Genomic DNA, 15,182 nt, shown 5'->3' with positions numbered 1-15,182 from the left:
GCATTGAACATGTACATGTATTGACAGTTTAATGCAAAATTAGTACGGTACAAATCTGCTCAAAACATTGGCGTTGGAAGCAAATTGAAAGTGGGGGGGGGGGGTAGGTAAAAGGAATTTTTAAACCTTCACAAAGACCTGACAAGCAAGGAAAAAAAAAGAAATGTGCATTGGTTTAACACGAAAATCCAATTACGTGGGGGGGGGGGGGGGGGGGGGGGTTAGGTTCGAACTCCAAACCTTTTTTAAGCGGTTAGCTAGCTAACCGCTTTATGGCATGGGTGCTCCAAAACCGGAAACTTCCATAAGGCGCTACCTATCGACATCGCTTTATGGCACGTAACCTTATCCTTCTGCAACCAAAACCGGAAACTTCCACAAGGCGCTACCTATCTACAACGGTAACTTCAGCAAAGCGCTTCCTATGATTTGTATACTGTTGGCGTAATACGCCCCCTGGTGAGAGATTGACAAATATGCTGTGTACGAAGATTGGCTTTTATAACTATTATATCGAATTCTTATTAGTATTTACCAAAGCATTGACAATACTTAGAACACTAACTTCAAAGAACTGAGAATTCGGTCCTTAATATTACATGTATATCGTGCGATCGCGATTTATAGCAACTGTTAGTTTATTTTTGAAAGTTGAACGATACGGTTAATTATACAGCAGGTTGAAGGTTATTACAGACTGCAAAAACATCAGCAAATCTCTCGATCGAGTTTGATTTTCCTTGCCAAAGTATTAAGAAACACCATTTATTAAGTTAAGTAATACCTGAAAAAAGTTTTTATAAAAACACCGAATACATCTGTAAGTTTTACACTTTTTGTAACGTTTTAATGGAAGCAATAGGATTACCTCCACAATGAAACGTTTGTTTTCTTCTCTGTCTAATAAACAGTTATAAAAGCTCTGCTCCCAGGGGGTAAATTCTCTACTCCATCTTTGATAATTTATTACATGTACAAACGATCATAAGGGATCACTTACTTTTAGTTTTAAAAAAAATAATGGGGCACTTAAAGTAGTAAAATTAATTTTGAAAAAAAAATGGATAAATATATATTAATTTTAATCGGCATTGTGATCCTCTTCTAAAAATCAACCGATATTATTATTCACAGAAGAATGGGGTATGAAAAATCTTGGCAATTAGCAAAAATTTAAAATATATTTATTAGTTTTGAAAATTTGATCAATTCCTAGGGAACGTATTAATAGCTGTGAAAATACTTTTTGAATTTGAATTTGTCCAATTTGTCCATTATTATTTTGAGCGTTTGAGTAGAATTAAATTAAAATACAGGTGTTTAGAGGCACATTGATAGAAAAGAAATCAGTGTATATTGTTTAACCGACTTATTGAAGAAAGTGACACTGATAACCTCTTAAGTTACACTGACTTTAAGTGTACATTTGAATTTTTAAATACTAGTATTGATTGATTAGACAACTTTCCTTTTCACATATTTATTTGAGAACAATATTGCATGAAGAGTATATGGCAAATACACATTATATGTCCTTATCTAGACATATTGTGCAAGACTTCTTTTAAATGATTCTCATATACCATTTACTTTATTCGAACATTTACTTGTTTGAAAAGTCAATAAAGTACATTTCATAAAGCTTGATAATCTTGTTTACTCGCCAGTCTTCCCGTAGAAGTAGTAGTTCATAATATTACTAAACGGAAGTATTCAGTATCTGTATCAAAATACAGAATGATCAATGAACGATTTAAGAAGAAAAGCTGACTCCTGAAAGTTCAAGAGGTGGGATCCGTTGCCTAGAAGAAGTAAGCATCCCTCGTTGACAGGTTATACCCGCGATGAGCCTACACAACAGGAGCTCTCTGATATCAATTCATTTACAAAGTCTCTGCTCAGTCATCCTTTTTTCTCTCACTAGCTAGCTGTAGATCTACACTACTCCAAATCCATTAATCTAAAGAATTTAATTTGTCATTTTTTTAGTTGTTTGTTATAGTAGGCTTTACAATTACCTAACTTCAGATTCAATAGAGCATGAAAGACAATCAAATTTTCAACATCAACATAATTGTTTTCATCCAGAGAACGATTGGATGCCACCAAGAGAGAACTTTTAAAAATGCACTTCCTGTCTTTCAAACTGAAGAAATCTCATGTTTAAATTTTGAAACATGCATTTCAATCTAATTAAAATTTATTTAAATGTTCCAAATCCGCTACTGCTTCTCAAACATCTAACATCCCATTCGGGGTCACATCAGAGCGACCTGTCGATTATAAATACATGTACTTGTAAACACAAACACTTTGGCCATGTAGATTCAAGCCTCGGTAAACAATTCTCAAATTAATTCCACGGCTACATATCATCATTATTGATATTGTCTTACGTTGAATTAAAGTAATTTTGGAATCAATTTCATGTATAGTCTTCAGTCTGGCATCTGAACGTGAATAATGCAAACGAAAGAGCACAAGATACCCACACGTCATACATAACACAGCTTATGCAATGCATATTTTGTTTACTACAAAACTCCTCGGGTGTTTTGGTTCGGTAGTGAAAACAAGAAACCCATCTGAACTATAAGACAAGATTTCGGAGGAACCATTTTCTTTGGCGATTCACTCTTACATGACCCCAAATAGGATGTTGTTAGATGTTTGAGAAGCAGTAGCGGATTCGGAACATCTTATTTTAATTAGATTGCATCCATCTGTGACATCAGTTTGGAATGTTATTGGTTTTACTATTAAGTAAAGTATTACAAAAACAGAATGTCTGGTTTTTTTTTTCTCTGATGACATTGGACAAAGATATGCATACTTAAATATCATCATTTCATGCACTTTTTTCGGTACATATTAGATGAAAGCATGCTAACCGCTTTTCAGTACTTTCAGTACTTTGATTTCCAAACACACCACTTTCCCCATTTTAAGCCTATATTGCAACATGTCTATGGAAAGTGGGGGGGGGCTAAGCCTACGCAGCAATGTCCAATGTCTATACTAAGTATATCTTTAGGAAAAAAAGGGGGTTATCCCCTCCTACCCCCCCCCCCCCGGGTTCCGACGCTTATGCTTATGCAAAATATATTGATAGACCGGAGACCTGACAAAGATTTTTGATTAGATAAGACGCCGAGGTGATAAGACGTGCTTAAATTTGGCTCCTGATTTTACCTGAGCTACCTGTGCAATTACTCTGATTGGATTACAAAATAAGTCTTGTTTTCAATAATCACTATGTAGTAAATCAAATGATGGATGTGAGTTCAAGTTCCAGTCTTTTTAGATCATTTCTGGATTCTTTTACTGGATTCACAAATCCAATAAATGACAATCATGATGACGTGCATATTAATGTGGACATACCAAGCTTTCTAAAAGTCACCACCAATAAGAGGAGCTTTACTGTGAACCTTGACCAAGAAAAATATGAAACTATTTTTTCATATTTGCAACAGGAATTGTTATGTGAGAAAACTACTAAGGGAGATGGCCATATTTTTAAGACTAGTTGTAGATCTGTTACAGCTACAATTTACAGAAGTACCTCGGTACTCCATATTCAGGGGAATACAGCATCATCATGGTGCGAGAAATTCATTGAGGAAATAAGTGTTTACGCATGTGACATAAATGAAACAAATATCATTATTTCCCAACCGCCGCAACAAATGGCATCTACGCCAAGGAGGAACATATCGAATTATGCTCCGTGTAATGAAACTAAAGAATGCAGCAGGTGCTGTAATTCTGCCTTACGCGTGGAGGAACTTTCATCAATTGTTCAACGCTTAACGCAGGAAATCGAGTCGTTAAAAAAGGAACTGAGTGAAAATGCAAATAAACGTGTAACCAGTTCAAGTACTCAGACAACCTGTACAGTCCTCAAACATAAAGGCAATTGTACAAATGATCTGCCAAAGGCTTCTAACAATGTCACTTCTAGACATGTACAGTGTAAGGAAATTATACCAGAAGTATCTATGAAAGAAAGCTCTACAAACACAGAATCACAACAACCTGTGCACCGGAAACTAGGAAACAGTTCCGTCCAGAAACAACGTAATTCCACATCTAGCAACCAGCAGAAAACTACACTCCTGATCGGAAGTTCAATTCTGCAACGTATTAAAACCCGTGGGTTATGTTCAAATGTTAGTGTGAGTACCAACAGAGGAGCCAGTATTTATATTCGTAAGAAATTGCAGCAATACGATGTGTCTTCTCTAGAAAATGTCATAATTCAGGCTGGAGGAAATGATGCCTCAAATAAACGGAATATGGAAGCAGTAGAAAATGACTTTTCCGAGATAATAATGGATCTGAAGAAGAGGAATTCAAATATTAATGTTTTCATTTGTGAAGTCATGCCTCGAAAAGATGCATTGATCATTGATGTGAATGAAGCTATCCGTTTTGTGTGCGAAGAGTATGGTGCGACAGTGATTAAATCAAGTCAAATTTTCAAAGCCTGGAATTCCCCTTTATACTGGAAGGACGGTATACATTTATCTGACCAAGGAACCGCCTCTCTGTTGAAACTATACAATAAGCATGCCCCAGTTCTGAAGCAACATCAAGTACCGGCTCCCTCCGCATCGATGAAATATACGTGCTGCTACTTCTGTGGAGAACAAGGCCATTCATCCCGGAATTGTAGACATGGGAGCAAAGTAGATTGTTGGCAGTGTGGGGAACCTGGCCACAAACAAAAGTTCTGTCCGTACTAGAATAGGGGCAACGAATGTCTGGCCGAATATACAGAGAGTATTTCATTAAGTCTGCAAAATAACTTTTTACCTCTCGAAACTTTATGTTCAGAATGTAACAAAAATTCATGTAAATGTATCTTAAAAAATTCTCAAATAGAATTTTCAGCTGCCAAAAATATACATTATCTCAAAACTAAGCAAAAATCTAATTCTAAACAGGAGATAAACAAAAGCCCTAGCCCTGAAAGTCTAAATTCTACCAAAGCAATAAACATCTCTAATAAATGTGCCCCGACAAATTCTGGTTTTGGTCTAATTAAAAAAGGTTTGCGTTTCGGAAATTTTAACGTGTGTCATCTTCTACCAAAATTAATTTACAAAATGAACGATCTATGGATGTGTTGGGGCTTTGTGAATCTTTTTTAAATGAACAAATTAGTGACGCAGATTTGAATATAGATGGTTATGTACTTGAAAGAAAAGATCGACAAAATAAGGGAGGTGGTGGAATAGTTATTTATGTCTCAAATAATCTATCCTATAAGCGTCGACAAGATTTAGAAATTAGTAACATAGAAACAATATGGTTAGAAATCAATTTAAAAAACACAAAGCCTATCCTCTATTGTTCTGCATATCGCCCACCATCTGCACCCACCTGCTGGGTGGAGGACCTAGCTAGGGAGATAAATCGTGCCTCCTGCTGTGATGACCAAGAAATCATACTTACAGGTGACTTTAATATTGATCTACTAAAAGACCCCCCTCTATCCTGGACATCTGCACTAGAAGAATTTGGACTAACTCAATTAATTACCACACCTACTAGAATTACTAACACCTCATCTACCCTTAGGCCAGCATTTTTTTATTTTAAGGTTTACAAACCCGCCGCTCAAGTTTTTGGATTTTCAGAAAAAAAATAAAATTGAGAAAAACAGATTTTTTTCTTCCCGATGTCGTCAAATTTGAGTCGGGATCGAGATTTCAAATATACGAAATCGTACCTTCCGGTTTTAGATGAACATGGCGGGTAAATATACGTGGATCTGAAAAGTCCATAGTAGCACCATAGCTTGGATTAGTTAAAAATTTATTGATAGAAGTGCCATTCAGAACATTTCACCCGTTCACAGGACAAATAAAATGCTGATGACTTTGTTGCACAATGACATGCTGGTGAGATAATTCTGCATACGTATTCAAAAGTATTCTGTCTGTAAATTATTTTCCTACCACAGGTTTAAAACTGCCCATGGTAGCTATTGCCAGCGACATTGTTTAGGTATCTTTTATAGTTTACAGTCTAAAAATCATTCTTTTAACCGTCTGTTTTATCAGGGACCTATATACTTAGTATATAGGTCCCTGGTTTTATGAAAGGAATTATAATTTTAGGTCTCAGGTATATTTAAGAACAATGGCCACACATTCACCTAACACATATCTAAAAAAAACTGACGATATATTGATCAACTTATCACTGGCCCAAACTAACAGATGATGAAATAAGCAAATAAATTATTAAAGGTTCCACTTTCCTATTTGTAACCATTATGTGTCAAGTGGCAAGGAATCTGTTAGGATAGCATAAAAAAAGAAGCAAAATGAATGTACAAAAGTCAATAATTTATCCAAAAAAAAAATATCTTTTTTATTTCCTCCTCCTACGGTACTTTTTTATTCTGATGTTCGTAAACCTATAAATAAAAAAATGCTGGCCTTATTGATCATTTCTACACTACCCAACCTGACCTCATCTGTGAAATCCAAGTACCTGACCATTACCCTGTTTGTGCAACACGCAGATCTAACAGCATGCAGCGTAAGGGAAAACACACTGAAATTCAATACCGCGACTTCAAGAATTTTAATGAAGAAAAATTTCTTTCCGATTTAAAAAGTCAATTTTGATGCCCTTACGAATTTGGACAATCCTAACGATATCATTTACAATATGTTTAATACTATTCTAAATAGTCACGCTAAAGTAAAGACTAAACGTGTGAAAACTGAGTCTCGTCCAAAATGGTTAACACAAGAAATTAATGATGCTAGACAATTACGAGATTACTATCATCAACACAAAGACTTTGAAAATTTTCGACATTGGAGGAATAAAGTTACGCTTTTGATTAATAATGCTAAATGTACTTATTATAAATCAGCTATTGAGGAGAGCTCTAATCCTAAAGAACTCTGGAGCTATCTGAACCATTTATCCTCAAAGCCAAAATATTTTTTTCCTACTCATATTAAGGACAACGGATCAGAAATTAACGATACACAAGGTATTGTCAATGTTTTTAATGAACACTTTACAAAAATTTCTAGCAATTTATTAAATGAATTGCCAAAGCGTAACTTTAAACCAGAAAAGTTGAAAGAATTCACAAAGTCAAAACTTAATGATGAAAATGTATTTAGCTTACTTCCTATAAGACAAGACGAGGTCTTCTCAATGCTATGCAAACTTGACATTAATAAATCGGCAGGTATAGATTTCATTGGTCCCCGCCTCTTAAGACTCTCTGCTGATATAATTTCTAAGCCTATAACTCATCTAATTAATACTAGCATTACTCATGGCATCTTTCCTTTGCATCTGAAACAAGCTAAAGTCACCCCTATATATAAAAAGGGCGATAAAAATGATCCAAGTAATTACAGACCAATATCAATCTTACCGACTTTATCAAAATTTTTTGAAAAACATGTTGCTAATCAAGTACGTGAATTCACCAGAGCTTTTGACCTCATTACAAACTCACAGAGTGGCTTTAGGGAATTCCATTCTTGCCAAACGGCACTAACCAAACTTACTGACAGCTGGTTGCAAGCAATGGATCAAGGGAATCTCACTGGCATAGCATTTCTAGGTTTCAGTAAAGCATTTGATTTAGTCAGTCATGATCTCTTAATTGAGAAATTGAGGCACTATAACTTTGATTTACTTACAATTAAATGGTTTCAGTCTTATTTAAATGAAAGAACCCAAAGTGTTAAAATTGGTGCATGTTCTTCTGATATCTTACCTATCACAGCAGGGGTGCCCCAGGGATCTATTTTAGGTCCACTGCTATTTTTATTGTACATAAATGACCTCCCCCTATGTGTCAATCACTGTAATATTGATATGTTTGCAGATGATGCAACTCTGCATTTATCTGATAACAATGTACATAATATTGAAACATTTTTGAATTATGATTTATGCGAAATTGAAAACTGGTGTTTACAGAACCAAATGATTCTGAACACGAACAAATCAAAATCTATGCTTATGTCATTGTGTACACAACAAAAAAGGTCAAAATTAGATATTCCAGAACTTAATACAGAAATTTCTGGAGAAAAGCTTGAAAATGTTAATGTTGAAAAACTCTTAGATGTCTATATAGATCAAAATCTTCATTATAATTATCATGTAGATTCAGTTTGTAAATCCTTAACATACAAGTTATTTACACTCCGTAAAATTAAGAAATTTCTTCCATTAAATACCAGAAAACTTTTTTACAATGCATATATTTTGCCTTCAATAAACTATTATCTTACAATATGGGGCAATGCATCTAAAACTAGCATTGAAAGAATTCATAAACTTCAGAAACGGGCTGCTAGAATTATTCTTGATGCAGCACCCGACGAACAATCAAAACCATTGTTTGAAAAACTGGGATGGCTAAATGTATTTGAATTAGTCACACTTCATAAGTGTATTTTATTGTACAAAACTTTTGATGGTATGAGCCCCGAATATCTCCAGGACCTTTTTGTTTTTCATAGCAATGATTCCTATTCCTTACCTTCAGAATTAAATTATAATCTTCGTTTACCAAAACATAGAACAATTTTATTTACAAATTCTATTCAATATTCAGGTGTAAATTCATGGAATAACCTACCATTACATATAAAATTATCACCAACCTTACCTATTTTTAGACGAAATGTAGAAAAAATTATAATTAGCCAACGTATGTAAATAAATGTTTGAATATGTCCTTTGTACAAGATGTTTGACTATTACTATTGTTTAAGACAATGTCTCTTGAACAATTAATATTGACTTCTTTATTAATTTTGAATCTATATCTCATTTAGATGTACATTACATTATGCACTAACGAACTCTACATGTTTTATCTTTGATTGTATCATTTTATGTAATATGTTGTTTGAAATTAGAAGGCCCCCGGGGAAGAATAGTACCTGGTACTAATCGGGTTACCTTCTCTAAATAAAGCATTATTATTATTATTATTATTATTATTATTAATAATCCGTGGTAATATGCCTATATTTGTTCAAGATCTGTATCTGAATATATTATACTGAAGTCAATGATCAAATCGCTCTATATTCTATAATAAAGGATTCATCGAACATATAAAATACATGTTGGTCGGCTTGAATATTGCGTGCTTGATCTACTAACCTATTCATATTTGTACATCCTCTCGTGTATAAAAAAAATGTATAAATTATAACAATTAATTATTTTTTAAAAAATAACAAAAGTTACAGCTTAAGATTGTACATGTGTGCCTTGTTCTTGTTTAATTAATTCAGGTAATCAATTAAACGTGAATGTCCATAGCTGAGACATGCCCCCCCCCCTCCCGTTTACGATGATCGAAGAATATTACATGTAAAAATGGTTTACCTGTTCTCTTAATTTCTGTTGCTATTTTTAACATGCGTGTTTTAACCAATACTAAAATGTAACTAGCATTTAACATGCATTCTCTGTAAGCACCAAAAAATCTTGGAAACGACATATCTCCAATTTTAATAATGAAATTTGCACCACAGGTGCACCTTGGTACAAAACCAGCAAATATGGTGTTAGAAGTTTCCCACGTGCACCCGGTTGCCATGGAGACGGACCCATTGAACTTGGCCATTTTCGGCCATTTTTGTCCAAACAAAAACATAAAAATTGAGGAAATATGAATTCATTTTTATCTTTATGTAGTGAACTCAAATATAAATCTTTGTATCAAAAGAAAACATCAACTGTTAAAGAATACAGGGTATATAACCAGTAAATCCAGAATTGACCCTACTCTTAGAAAACGGATCTGCAAAATAGCATAGTTTCTCAAAATGTGAAAAATGGAAAATTTGGCATTTTTTGAGAAATTAAAGGTTAAATAAAAAAAATTGTCTACGGAAATTTTTCAAATCATATGCGTGTCGTCAAACGTCAGTATTAGTAGTGTCCCCTCATGAAGAAATTGGAGTGGGATCTCAATGCTATTTTTAGTAACATGTATCTAAAAATAGACATATTTCAGAAAAATCCAAAAATGAAATTTGGGCAGAATTTAAGAAGCCATTGCTAGGTAATTATGAAATATACTGTAAAAGTCAATATGCTAATGTCAGAGACTGGACACCAATAACTACCATGCATATTATTTTCAGGGATTTCCGTTTTCTATTTATAGCTTCAAATGTCTAGATATAGACATGTCTCATAAAATGATGAAAAATGTCAATTTTACATCATTTTGAAGCTCCACTGAATCATAAATAATAAAAATATGGATCTCTCCAATATTTAATCAATAAGAACAAGGAATAGTATAATATCTCACAAATTATTGAGGACAGGCTCTCATCTCTATAAATAGTACAGATGTCTAAAAATAGACACATATGAAATTAACTGTTTAATGTTGATTTTCCACCAATTCTCAAATTAGAGATGGGAAATTTACCGCCTTACTGTCGTTAAATGTAACTGATATTATGTGACTGACAAGAACAAAAGAACATTCAATGGAATGCAGCATGATAAGCAGAGGTTTCCATTTCTATTTATAGTAACACATATTTAAAAATAGACGTAATGCAAAATATCGGGAAAATGTCGTTTTCTATACTTTTTTCCTAAAATTTTGGATGAATAATTACTGACTATCTGTTTTTAACTGCTATTGGCATATGGTTACCAACAAGTAAAAGAAAGTCTTATATCAAATACAAAATGAGAAGCAGTGGTTTCCATTTCTATTTATAGTAACACATGTTTAAAAATAGACGAACTGCAAAATATCGGAAAAATGTCGTTTTTTGTACTTTTCTTCTCATTTTGGATGAACAATTGCAGACTATATGTTTTTAACTGCTATTGGAATATGGTGACCAACAAGTAAAAGAAAGCATATACGAAATACAGAATGAGAAGCAGAGGTTTCCATTTCTATTTATTGTAACACATGTTTGAAAATAGACGTGATGCAAAATATCGGAAAAATGTCATTTTTTGTACTCTTTTCGTACATTTTGGATGAATAATTGCTGACTATCTGTTTTTAACTGCTATTGGCATATAGTGACCAACAAGTAAAAGAAAGCATCATATCAAAAACAGAATGAGAAGCAGGTTTTCATTTCTATTTATAGTAACATGTGTTTAAAAATAGACGTACTGTAAACTATCGGAAAATGTCATTTTTTGTACTTTTTTCTAAAATTTCGGATGAAAATTTGCTTACTATCTGTTTTTAACTACTTTTGGCATATAGTGACCAACAAGTAAAATAAAGCCTTATGTCAAATACAGAATGAGAAGCAGAGGTTTCCATTTCTATTTATAGTAACATGAGTTTAAAAATAGACATACTGTAAACTATCGGAAAAATGTAGTTTTTTCTACTTTTTTCTCACATTTTGGATGAGCAATTGCAGACAATATGTTTTTTACTGCTATTGGCATTCAGTGACCAACAAGTTAAAGAAAGAAGATATGAAATACAGAATGAGAAGCAGAGGTTTCTCTTTCTATTTATAGTAACACATGTTTGAAAATAGACATGCTGCAAATTCTCGAGAAAATGTAGACTTTCGCATTTTTTTCCTAATATCAGGGATGGTCAAAGTGCAGACAAACGGCTTTTATTTGTTATCGACAGAATATGATTAACGATATGAAAAAGCTTGAGCTAAAGTGTATAAGAATAATGTTTAAAGGTATTTTTACATTTCTGCCTATAGTAACACATATTTATAAATAATCAGGAAAATAAAGAATCGTTCGTTTTTCTCGAAAGAGGGATATGAAATTTGCGGTCAATCTTTCATTAGCTGTAACTGACATGGCTAATTGTTTCGGCGTGCCAACGCGTCCACCTCATTCCATTACATGTATCACAAAAGTATGTTCTCCCTGCATTTAAACACTCAAATGACAGCGATTTTCTTAATGAATATCGTTTATATTCAGGTTGACAGCCCGAGCCCGATTGAATTTTTTTGTTAGGTGCATCCAGAAAAGTTTCTCTAGGAGGCGGTGGCTCAAATCACTATGTCAGTTTAAACTAGAATTGTCCAAACGGGACTAAATACCCCCGCTGGTTTTTCAGAGGTGTTAAATCATGAATATTTAATGGATCTAAGAGAAGAGAGAAATGCTAAAACATTTTAATGCAAATGTGATTGCTCATAATATTTTCATAAATGAAACGAAGGCTCATCCTAATAAAAAAAAAACCCAGACTAAATATACGGACCAGACACGAATTATGAACTTTTTCTGTCAGTGACCTTGGCCTTGCATTAATGACCTTGGATCAAAGTCATGATAGAAAATCAGGTAATAAGCAAGGTTTGTGTGAAGTAGAAGATTGAGGTTTAGCCATAAAAACTTCCCCAAATGACCTTGCATCAAGGTCATGACACACTCTTAGGTCATGAGCAATCTTTGTGTGAAATAAGAACCTACCAAAATCATCCATAAGAAAGATATGGAGCGGACACCAATCATGAAATTGTTCTTCAGTGACCTTGAACTTCCCAAAATGACCTTGGTTCAAGGTCTTGACACACCCTTAAGTCATGGGCGTCTTGGTGTGAAATGAGAACATACCAAGTTTATCCATAAGAAAGATCTGGACTGGACACGAATTATGAAATTTTTCAGTGACTTTGAACCTCCCTAAAGGACCTTGGGTCAAGGTCTTGAAACAATCTTAGGTCATGGGCAATATTACGAATTATGAAATATTTCTTCCAGTGACCTTGAACTTCCCCAAATGTCCTTGGCCCAAGGTCATGACACACTCTTATTGCATGGGCAGTCTTTGTGTGAAATGAGAACCTACCAAGTTAATCCATAAGAAAGATATGGACTGGACACGAATTATGAAACTTTTTTCAGTGACCTTGAACTTCCCTAAATGACCTTGGGTCAAGGTTATGACACAATCTTAGGTCATGAGAAATCTTTGTGTGAAATAAGAACATGCCAAGTTTATCTGTAAGAAAGATGTCGAAACGAATTCAATTTTTTTAGTGACCTTGAACTTCCCCAAATGACCTTTGATCAAGGTCATGACACACCCTAAGGTAATGGGCAATCTTTGTGTGGAGTAGTAGATTCTAATGTTCCATATTAAGGAAGATTTGGACCGGACACTTTTGCGCAGATACATGGACAGATGGACAGCTAGACAGACGGACAAGCTGATTCCTATATACCCCCAAACTTCGTTTGGAGGGGGGGGGGGTAATAATAAAGTTGAATATTCCAGGGATCCAGATCCCTTTTGATCCATTTCCGATATTTTGCAGCATGTCTATTTTCAAACATGTGTTACTATCAATAGAAATGGAAACTTATGCTTCTCATTCTGTATTTCATATATGCTTTCTTTTACTTGTTGGTCACTATATGCCAATAGTAGTTAAAAACATATAGTCTACAATTGTTCATCCAAAATGTGAGAAAAAAAGTACAAAAAACGACATTCTTCCGATATTTTGCAGTTCGTCTATTTTTAAACACATGCTACTATAAATAGAAATGGAAACCTCTGCTTCTCATTCTGTTTTTGATATAATGCTTTCTTTTACTTGTTGGTCACTATATGCCAATAGCAGTTAAAAACAGATAGTCAGTAATTATTCATCCAAAATTTTAGAAAAAAAGTATAAAAAAAACCATTTTCCCGATATTTTGCATTACGTCTATTTTTAAACATGTGTTACAATAAATAGAAATGGAAACCTCTGCTTCTCATTCTGTATTTCGTATATGCTTTCTTTTACTTGTTGGTCACCATATTCCAATAGCAGTTAAAAACATATAGTCTGCAATTGTTCATCCAAAATGTGAGAAAAAAAGTACAAAAAACGACATTCTTCCGATATTTTGCAGTTCGTCTATTTTTAAACATGTGTTACTATAAATAGAAATGGAAACCAATGCTTCTCATTTTGTATTTGATATAAGACTTTCTTTTACTTGTTGGTAACCATATGCCAATAGCAGTTAAAAACAGATAGTCAGTAATTATTCATCCAAAATTTTAGAAAAAAAGTATTAAAAAAAACTACATTTTCCCGATATTTTGCATTACGTCTATTTTTAAACATGTGTTACTATAAATAGAAATGGAAACCTCTGCTTATCATGCTGCATTCCATTGAATGTTTTTTTGTTCTTGTCAGTCACATAATATCAGTTACATTTAATGACAGTAAGTCGGTAAATTTCCCATCTCTAATTTGAGAATTGGTGGAAAATCAACATTAAACAGTTAATTTCATATGTGTCTATTTTTAGACATTTGTACTATTTATAGAGATGAGCGCCTGTCCTCAATAATTTGTGAGATATTATACTATTCCTTGTTCTTATTGATGAAATATTGGAGAGATCCATATTTTTATTATTTATGATTCAGTGGAGCTTCAAAATGATGGAAACTTGACATTTTTCATCATTTTATGAGACATGTCTATATCTAGACATTTGAAGCTATAAATAGAAAACGGAAATCCCTGAAAATAATATGCATGGTAGTTATTGGTGTCCAGTCTCTTACATTAGCATATTGACTTTTACAGTATTTTTCATAATTAATTAGCAATGGCTTCTTAAATTCTGCCCAAATTTCATTTTTTGGATTTTTCTGAAATATGTCTAATTTTAGATACATGTTACTAAAAATAGCATTGAGATCCCACTCCAATTTTTTCGTGAGGGGACACTACTAATACTGACGTTTGACGACACGCATATGATTTGAAAAATTTCCCTAGACAATTTTTTTTATTTAACCTTAAATTTCTCAAAAAATGCCAAATTTTCCATTTTTCACATTTTGAGAAACTATGTTATTTTGCAGAACCGTTTTCTAAGAGTAGGGTCAATTCTGGAATAACTGGTTATATGCCCTGTATTCTTTAACAGTTGATGTTTTCTTATGATACAAAGATTTATATTTGAGTTCACTACATAAAGATAAAAATGAATTCATATTTCCTCAATTTTTATGTTTTTGTTTGGTCAAAAATGGACGAAAATGGCCAAATTCAATGGATCCGTCTCCATGGCAACCGGGTGCTCGTGGGAAACTTCTAACACCATATTTGCTGGTTTTGTACCAAGGTGCACCTGTGGTGCAAATTTCATCAAAATCGGAGATATGTCGTTTC

Source organism: Saccostrea cucullata, unplaced genomic scaffold (genome assembly GCF_032062105.1).
Source record: "Saccostrea cucullata isolate Sc308-1 unplaced genomic scaffold, CSIRO_AGI_Scuc_v1 ctg889, whole genome shotgun sequence".
NCBI lineage: Eukaryota > Metazoa > Mollusca > Bivalvia > Ostreida > Ostreidae > Saccostrea > Saccostrea cuccullata.
Note: the sequence above shows the minus strand (reverse complement) of the source record.